At 41.5% G+C, this 10050-nt stretch overlaps 1 protein-coding gene across 5 annotated transcripts in view; it reads left to right on the top strand.

The window, feature by feature from the left end:
- The window catches only part of LOC148427798 (synaptotagmin-2-like), a 79291-nt gene that overhangs the window by 46150 nt on the left and 23091 nt on the right, over positions 1-10050 (top strand). The window contains exon 1 of one of the 5 annotated variants that reach the window (XM_088408363.1): positions 3494-3642. The exons of the other annotated variants lie outside the window; for them this stretch is intronic. The gene's annotated coding sequence lies outside the window, so the exon portion shown is untranslated. Of the gene's footprint in view, positions 1-3493; positions 3643-10050 lie in introns of those variants that run through there. 5 annotated transcript variants of the gene reach the window in all.

Here is a 10050-nt window from a genome sequence, read left to right as displayed (position 1 = left end):
ACTGAAAGTCGAACATTCGAAAATCTCCGGGTAAATTTCCGTTTCATGTTCAGCATAGCGGCACAAATGATGATAAGAGGATTCCATAGCAGAGAGTTTTCCACACACAGTGCCAAATAACAAAATGGGCCATCACAAGCAAACTGTACTGCGTTGTTGCACCTTCTCCCTTTTTTAGCTCCAGCATGTGCAGAGCCACATCTAATCCACTATTGATATCTGGCTCACATACCCAAGTGGAGCGATTCACAGGAGATTTCCAGCTGCACCAATGCTCCACCGCTTCATATTTACAGAATCAATCTTGAGAGTTGAGTCGATAACAGTAGATTCTCTCATCCGTCCGAGCATGTCCGCTCTGTCTATTTTATCAGACCACAAATAATCTCTTTTCTCTGTCCTTCCGCCTACTTTATTCTATTTAAAATTTTTATTTTGATGGTTTTTGCGACATAAGCACTCTCTCAGCCTGTTAACACACATCACAGCGGAAACATAAGATATCACACGTTATGTTTGCTTTAACAGCGAATGTCAATGCATTACGGTGGTTTCCATTTACTGTGAGCTCCACATGATGATTCCTCACAATTCATGTGTGTTATAAAATATGTATTCACCCTGGCTCGCAACCTCTGGAGGCTTGGCCTTCTTAGTTCAACGTGAGTTTCTCTCACTGCTCGCGCAGTAAAATTAGGCACATAACTATAACATTATCTTTCTCCTGGAGCAGACAAAATCAGTGGTAAGGAGGTAAAATGGGAACCTTCACACTGAGCATGACATAAGCTATCTCTATCATCATTCTGTGAGTTAAGGATTTCTCTCTTGGGAAATGTGCCACTGCTGATCCGCATGGGTTTACCAGGCGCGGTCTGGATGTTGCCTGAATCAATACCCGGACATACTTTCTACTTTTGTTCAGGCTACAATAGGAAGATCTTTTTTACCTTTACGCAGGCCAGTGCGCAAACCCCAAAACTCAACACTGAGTAAAAAGGTATTACTCTTTTTGCTCTTATTTTTCCCAAACCTCACTTAAAATCCTTTCTACTATGTATATAAAATGTTTATTTTCTCTGAAATCAGATGATCAGGTTGTTGATTGTGACTATAACTGTCATGATTAGTGGACTAGTTACGACTACATGGACTATCGAAACCACCCGCAGTTATTTCTAATTGCCGACTAATTATTTATGTATTTTTTAGTAGCCCTTAGTTTTTCGTCACAAAGCTGCCTTGTCTCATGTTTCTGCTGCCGGCTCATGCAAAGTCTCTGTTGCGACACATGCGCAGTATAAATATCCATCAGGATGTGGACAGAAGCATTTTGAGCAAAGCAGTGCTGCAGTGAAGCTACCCCGTGTTAGCAAAACATTTGGAAAAATTATATCAAGGATACCTAATATGATGCAAATCTCTCTTTCATTTCAGTATGGCGCTGATGAACAGGAAATGGAAAAACATTGTAACTGTCGCTTTATATCATTTCTGTCTAAATCACAGTTGTGCCCAGTAATGACATAGCATTAGCACACACAGGTTACAGGTGTCCTGTTTGGTACTTGTACAGCATGTTGTAACATTTGCCATGGGCTGCCAAGGCATTAGTTTGTGAACTCACATTTGTGAACAAGAAAAACACAGTTTTCCTTATGCCTGTGGTTGACGTCGAAGCACGCATCGTACTTCACGGTGTCTCTACATTTCCAGGCATGAGCATTGAAAAGCACAGTGGTGCGTGTATATTCTGGGCACTCAAATGACCAGAACATAAACATATTTGCCACAAGCCCTCAACACATCCTGTAGCAATAAAACAGATACTCTATTTCGCGACAGTCTAACAATTTATACTATAACAAAAATATACTGTATATTCTTAATCACCATTAGGGATTCTTTTGCCCACGGTTCAGTTACATGGCACATTTTTATTTTGTAGCTCAACCAACTCCTTTCAAATTATGTGAAGGACAACTACATTTTGAATAAAGATTAAATCCAAACAAAATTTAAAAGCAAACAAACATGCGTTCACGTGTGCCATTTAAAAAAATTTTTAGTGCTGAAGATTATTGAAATATTTTTACAAATGCAGTATTCCTTTTTTGGTACTACATATTTAGTTTCATGTAGTACAATTGCAACTTTGCAGTGTATAGAATTTTGTTACATTTGAAAATGCACTAAATATTTGTAGCAAAAAAAAAAAAAAGTAAGACTGCAGAATTGTCTTCATTTTTATTTGCTCCATCATTAAGAAACATGTCAGGAACATGGTGCAATCGGCAAAGTTTATTCAAAGTTGTGTTTATTTTCATCTCATAGGTGCGTGTGTGTGAGTCTGTGTCAGGCAACCTTTTAATCATACCCTGCTCCTGCAACCGAAAAAATGCAATATGGCCTTTTGTCAGGATACAAATTTGGTTCGTCTGCTTGTAGTTATATGTCTGGAAATTTGAAAAAGCTGCCTCAATGTGTCTCACTGCCTTTTCATTCTAAGTGATTGCGTTTTTATTGATTTCAGGTCCGAGTGCCCATTTCTGGCCAATGAGCAAGGTGATTCGCTTAAGGGACAATGATAATTCACGGTGACACACTGTCCCACCCCAAGGGCTCCAAAGTGTCTGGCTCAGCGTTGGTGTTAAGATAATGAGTGTGTCACGTTTGTCATTAAGCCAGCAGATTTATACCGTCACATGTTCTATCTACTGTAATAGGAAAAAAGGCGGTTTGAGTTAGTGGGTTTGAGTGGCTTTTTAGTGATCGTGCGGGCTGAGCCTTAAATATGTTGTCATTGAAAACACTAAATCCAGATTCAAAAGCTTTTTCTTGTTTCCAGCTAAAGAGAATATCGCTGAAATGTCAGCTTGCCGTTTGACTACCATCATATAAACGTCTTTTATATGCACCATTTACCCTGTTTATATTTGTCCTGTGCTTGTTCCAACTCTGATACTCTGATAACAGTGGGAGTGGTGCGCGTCCAAACACTTAATACAGATAAATGTATAAAGACAGCACACAGCCAACAGATGCTGCGCTAAGCAGTCAGCAAATGACTGTCTTGTTCCTCCGTCTTCATCCTATTATCTCCATGTCTCATCTTCAATATGGTATTTGTTTGAACTCTTGTGTAACTGCGCGTTTGTTTAATGCCGATGCAACCCCATCGCCTCCCAGAGCAGCAATGACAAAGTACCCCTAATGCTCCGGCGTAGTGCATGCGTATGCATTTGGGTTGCCCGCATGCAATGGACTGGGAGGCAGAGTGCTGCATACAGCACCTTGTGAGCAGCATCGCAAATCAGCTGAGTAGCGAGCACTCCAGTGGAGGGAGGGATGGAAAGAGAGTGCGGAGAGTGGAAAGGAGGGATGGGGGAGGGGTGGGGGATCCATGAAAGAGAAAGAGGAGGAGGGAACTGAAAGAAACAGAGGTGGGGGTAGTAAGAAAGTGTGTGTGGGGGGTGGGGGGGTAGCGTTGCAGTGGAAACAGTGCAAAGCGGACTGCAGTTGCTGGTACTGATGGGAGAGCGGTGTGGGGACATTTTCAAGGCGTGTTATAACCCCAAGTGCCTCTGGTGAATGGGATAGCCTGTTGTGGAAATCAGGAATTCGGAATCACAGCGTTTGCTGGTAAGGGTGTGTTTCAACTCGCTTCTCAGCATTTGCACACTTTCTCCCTGGCATCGAGTTATGGGCTATTTGATGCTCCTGCTTGTCAGTGGGTGATTGGCTGTATCTTTGCCTTTCAACTTCAGTCTGTATGTTTTGTGCCCATGCATGTGAGGCAAACTTTACTTAAGAAGCATGACAGTGGATGGGGTCTACATCTCGTTGTGCACACTTGACGGATGACACGCCTCTTTTCTGAAGATTGTACTGCTTGACACCAAGAGTATTGCGGGATGTCACGAAATCGTCCTGATGGGTGAGAAACGGGAGGGAAGGGAAGCCAAAAGGACTGGCTCAAAAATAATACATCCCCACAGTATTTTGCCATGATGAAACCAAACACACAGCGGGAATGCACTCTTACTCTCGTAAGTAGCCAGTTGTGCTGAAGAGAGGAGAGTGAGAGGTGGGTTTTCATACATAAAGTGCTGCAGGATGCTCTTTTTTCCCCCCCCCCGCTCGCTCTCATGGGACATATAACACTGGCGGTACGGAGGTGACAGTACCAAGGACAAAGCCTATCTTGGGCTCCCTGTAATTCCACATTAGGCCTGCTCTTAGAAGAGATTTTACTGAATTAGTAAATTCAAATTCGGTGCTACAATGATCTCAATAGCTATAAATAACAATGGAGTGTTACTGAGAGCCTGGAGGGTTGAAAAGTGTGTGGTTGTGTGTTGTGTGATTTGCTCTTCAAAGAGAATACTCTGAGTTTTGGCTTGACAGAACAGCTTCAAATATCAGATCACCGACGTTTGGTCCATCCCAAGACTTCCTTGTGTGGAAATGATCAAAGGCAGTCAATGGGCGGAATCTGGAGTGGTCACATGATCACTCAACTATCTGAAACATCGTAAACAACCGCACAGAGTTTCATATTTTGTATGTATACGGCATATGTTTACCTCTGCGGTAGCAAGGAGCAGAGGGTCGTTTGATGCGGAGCTCTCTGGCTGTAAAACATTCGGGCAGGCTCATTAAGTGTGAACTGCAGGCTGCCGCATCCCGTGGCTCTCACACAGACAAACACACTCTGAGTCTCTCATGCAAAGCCAGAAAAACGAGGAGGCTTTGAAATTCACCAATATTACTTCTATTTTCAATTGACTCCCGTTGAGAAGTCAGCTGGGGCCCATCTGCTTGGTCTGCTCCATGAAGAAGGAAGATGCTGAATTGTTTCACAGTCGCTGTATTGTTTGGGTCTTGGAGTCCTCATTGAACCACTTTGTCCAGATTTCGCTGGCTTTTTTTGCCCCGAACCATGTGATGGGTTGTTACTGACAATGGCAAGGCGCTTCGGTGTTCAACTGTCAGATGTGTCACCAGGCACTTGGTTCCTCACTGTGCTGACAGTGCAGTTTCAGCACTTTCACCGTCAGAACAAAAAACAACTTTAAATAACATCAAAGTTGACTTCTATGTGACAATGTTTGAGCCGGCTTGTCTCATGTATCACTTTAATTGATTTTTGATTCAATTCATCAATGAATTACGTAGAAAAAAAATGTAATTTCCATTTCTTTTTTTGAAAAATGGTATTGATTCAGCTCCTGGTTTGCTCCATACCGTGAAAGAGAGTGAAAAGCAATGTTCGACATTTTTGCCCAAGTAAAAACAATTTCTTGATTTCGATTCATCACGGACATAATTATTTTACTTTCGTGAAATATTTACTGTTGAGAAGCTTATTCTTTGAATTTTAACAATTTTGAACAAGAATAAAATGATAATCGAAAATAATGATTAATGCCTCAATTTGCATCCCTGACACATAGTGAATAAACATGAAAAATGTATTAGTACCAAACTCCTGTTTGAAAAAGTACAGCAAAAAAATCATTCAAAATTTGCGGTGAAAAAATTATACATGTCTTCATGGAAAAATAAAATCATGATATTGTATAGACGTTTAACTGTACCTCGTGGTGGTGAGAAACATATGCTCATTCCTTTATAGTGTGTAATGTATAATGCAACAAATTTAAAAATAATATGGTTTCCCCGGGCAGCTCAGTGGAGCGCTGGTTAGCATGTCCGCCTCACAGTTAAGGGACCGGAGTTCAAATCCAGCTGGCTCCGGGCTTCCTGTGTGGAGTTTGCACGTTCTGCCCGAGCACATGTGGGTTTTCCGTGTTACTTTTTCCCTTCTTTATCTTTTATCGCGTGTAAGTTTGAGAAATATGTTCAGGCAAGTGTTCTGTCATACACCTCCAATGCCTCTCTTCAACATCACAGTAACACAATTTTCACTGTTTACCATGACTCATGTTGGACTTGTGAGAAGATTTCTCTCACGTGTCGAAAGGACGTCAACTAGTTACCGTCCGTGAATAAACACAACCGCGTCCGACGTGGCATTTTGTGATTGAGCTTGTTCTCCAGATGGCAAAAACTTTTCCACAAGTCTCTTTCACCAATCATGTTTACAATGTTCGGTCACCTTTGAAGACATATGGAAATATCTCAGTGTGTCCTGTTTCACTCCGACCATTTGGAAACTCAGAACGTTATTTGGTTATTCAGAAGGCACATAGAAAGCGGCACAGCATGCGCTAACCAGTCTTGGGACACAGTGTATCCGATCCATCAGACGGTGCAAATGAAAACAGTTTAAGCATGTTGCCGATTGGGTAATTACATGAGCTGAATGGTAGGGGAACTCCCTTTGCTCTTCGAACACACATTTCTCAGAGTCGTGTCTAGGCACAGCCATCAGGGTGACTTTTGGATCATCTAAACATGCCAGTGCACTGGGTCAGCTAACGTAATGTAGCAGCTAACTGACATGCAGTGATTGGTCGGAGGCGCAATATGGAAGCCTGGCCTCTGTCCGTTTGCCCCAGGGCGGCTGAGGCTAAATAATGTGGTAAATCATGCAGTTTACCAAGGCAACAAAACTGAGCTGCTTGCATTTCGTAACATGTTAGCTCTTTTTGGCTTGTCTTTACAAAAAGTACAGTCCAAAAGTACAAAAACAATTTTCTTGCATCTTCCTCCACTGGTTGCCTGGCAACTGCTTAAGGCCAAAATAGTACCTCCAATAAACTTCGTACTGTTTTAGGAAAAAAGGAAATCATATTTTAAGTTGTGAACTTGAGTAGTTCTAAAACATCTTCACAAATTTTAAGTGTGCCGGTTTTATTTATTTATTTGTTTAATTCATGGATTATTCACCAAAGTGCTTGGTTTTTCCTTACTCGCTCCCAATACTGTGGTTCTTCATGTGGCCCATCTGCAGTGCTGCAGTTTTCCCGTCCTTGCTCGTATTTTCACCGCACAGTTTTACATGCAGATTGGTTCACTATATCAGTGACAGAATGATTAATCGACCCATCAGGGGACAGAGAGAAGGGTTGCGTTGGGGGCCAGGGGGAGGATGTATGGCAACTGGCTGTAAATGATCCCAACGTCTCCTCATTCGGCATCGGAGCCCGGGCGCCTCCCATTGCCGTTTTCAAGAATCCCATCTGACAATAGCTGAGTCACATTGAGCTGCAGGTGAGAGTAAGCGTTGTTTTATCTGCACTCGCACGTTTGTAAATAAGCCTTTCCGGACCACCCTTTGGGTCAGCACACAGGGAGATATACGAGGTGAGGCGTTCCTCGAGCGCTCTCCAGTGAGGTGATACGCAAGACACCTTTGTGACATCCTTATCTCGGCTGCTGCCCTCAGATCTGCGCTGGCACCGGCAGGCTTTCCTGAACTAATTGCATTATGTTGACACAGCTGCCACACTGAATCATGCTCACAATCTTTTCTTGTGGATTGTTGTTGTTGTTGGTTTTTTTTTCTTTCTCATAGCCTGCAACTTGAACGTATATCTGATATCCTGAGGGACGTATGGGGGCGTGATGCCCAAGTAGATTTTTCACCCCGAATTGTTACATAAGCAACTCTGCCAACTGTGTTGCAGGGTGAACAAACAAAGTACTGTATTATGTCAGAATACGTGTCGCTTTGTAAAAAAAAAAATCCCGTATCAGCAAACTATCAATGACATTGAGCGAATTTCCATAATAAATTACTAATTGACTATTTTACGAACTGCAAACGGATTATGAAGTGCAGTCTTGATGAACATTTGGGAAACATCCGCCTACGAGACACACTGTTTTATATGACACATCAGGTTATGTGGGTTACAAAGTGAATTACTGCACGCTAGGGGAAGCAACGCAGTACAACAAATGAGTACAACTTTTTTCAGCTTCGATTCAACATCTATACATGAGGTGCACCTGAGAATAAAGAGCACTGTAGATTTTTTGCCAAAGTTTGCCAAAATATCTGGTAATTTGGGCATATTAATGTTTCATAATTGTATAACCATTCGTTGATCGACTTTGTCGTCATAAAAACAGTACCTACAATGTGCCAGTTTTTCATCTACAAATAAATTGCATACTTCTCAGTATCAAATTGTGAAATCATTTCATATTTTTTTGAGCATCACGACTTTCTCTATGCATTTATGACATATCAGGGAACACCTGTGTTCAACACTGAATGATAAAATGTAACTAAAACTAAGTAAATCCCTCACTCAAACAGCCCAACAGTTTTCATTTCTCTTCAATGCAAAACGTTACCGGATTTCAAGTGTTAATTTGTCGCATTGCAGTATTCTAGTGTAAAACCAGAAAACCTTTTGCCACCATGTGCTCTTAATACCGTATTTTCCGCTTTATAAGGCGCACCCTCAACTAATGACATAGTTTAAAACCTTTTCCACGTATAAGGCGCACCAGATTATAAGGCGCATCCTCATTTAATGACATATTTTAAAACTTTTTCAATCACAATATAGTAATACTCAAAGTAATAACAATAATAACTCAAATAAAAACTAAACTCTCAATAGCATAATAACTCAATGTCAATATGACCAACCCTATTCAACTGTAAGCACACAAAAGAAACAGGTAAAGCTTACTTAATCACTTCATCCCCCATGTACGAATCCCAATCTCAATATTGATCCATATCTAAGGCGCACCTGATTATAAGGTGCACCATCAGCTTTTTAAAACAATTAGGGCTTTTAGGTGCGCCTTATCGTGTGGAAAATATGGTAATTTGCTAGAGCTTTTGTCAATTCTTGGCTATCCTGATTGAATTGACCAAAGAGATAGAAGTTTGTCACCACAATAGAATACCTTGACTAATTCTGCCTCCGTTAGAACATCCATTTAATGCCATTAAATCTGTTTGGATTGAACCTTTGACATGTTGTTACTATTTTGAAGTGTTGCTCGATACAGCTCTTTCAAGGACCAGAATCGAAAGGAAGCTTAAGGCCTGCAAATGGCTGGCAACAGGTTCAAGGTGTCCTCCGCTTACTGCCCAATGTCAGCTGGGAGAGGCGCCAGCAAGCTTGTGACCCTATGTAGTGAGTATAAGCGGCTCTAGAAAATGGGTTGATGGATGGAAAGTTTAAGGCATCTTTGTGGTAGAGTAAATGTGATAAGTGTGAAATGCTTAAATGACGCTACTCATTTCAATGTTGAAGTAGTCTAAATATGTGCAGTGTCTCAAGATTTGACAAATGCTGATGACAGAGGCAGTGGAGCAGTCCTCATGAGATTGCAGATGCCATCTTCTATTTGAATGTACGCTGCTCAGACCATGATTGTCACATTTTCTCAACCTTCGGAGGTAAATAGCAAGCAAAGCAGCCATCAGTATCTCCCTGTAATCCAGTTAGAATCTGGCAAAGTAAAACCATTGCGACTGGGAGTACTGAACCAATATCGGCAAGAGTGCTGTACCAGTACTACAATGTTGTCGCAAGAATTCAGGACCACTGCCGTGAATTATCGATAATTGAAACTAAGTAACCATCTTCGCTCTGCTGAAGTGATTGTATCATTGTGAAAGATGTGAAGTGGGGTGTAAATCTTTTACATCTACTATCTGATGATATTAAGGCAGATTTTGAGCAATTAGTTGCTTTTACAATGTGTCTAACAAAGTTTTTCACTGCAATAAAAAAAAGGGAAAAGAGTTTAAAATCGCAATGAAGTACCCACATAAACAGTGAGTTTAGCTTCATCCTTTTCTTCCCCAACTATATTTTCTCCTTCTTTGTATTGTCTAACAGTTAATCTGGATGCACTCTGGCTTTTTGAAGCATGTGCCCAACAGTGTCTCAGAGGCTATACTATGCAAACCTGTGACCAATTTTGTCAGAGGGAGAGAAAGAGGGTGAGTGTGATGGGGAGAGAGAGAGAGAGAGAGAGAGCGAGAGAGAGAGATAGAGAGCAAGTGAGAGAGAGAGAGAGAGGGAGAGAGAGAGAGAGAGAGAGAGAGAGAGAGAGAGAGAGAGATAGCCGTTGTTTTCAGTGGGCAATAGTGCTGAATCTACAAAC

Source organism: Hippichthys cyanospilos, chromosome 2, assembly GCF_059441005.1.
Source record: "Hippichthys cyanospilos isolate Australia breed blue-spotted pipefish chromosome 2, RoL_Hcya_1.0, whole genome shotgun sequence".
NCBI lineage: Eukaryota > Metazoa > Chordata > Actinopteri > Syngnathiformes > Syngnathidae > Hippichthys > Hippichthys cyanospilos.
The sequence above is the reverse complement of the archived record's forward strand: the minus strand, read 5'-3'. Positions and strand labels throughout refer to the sequence as shown.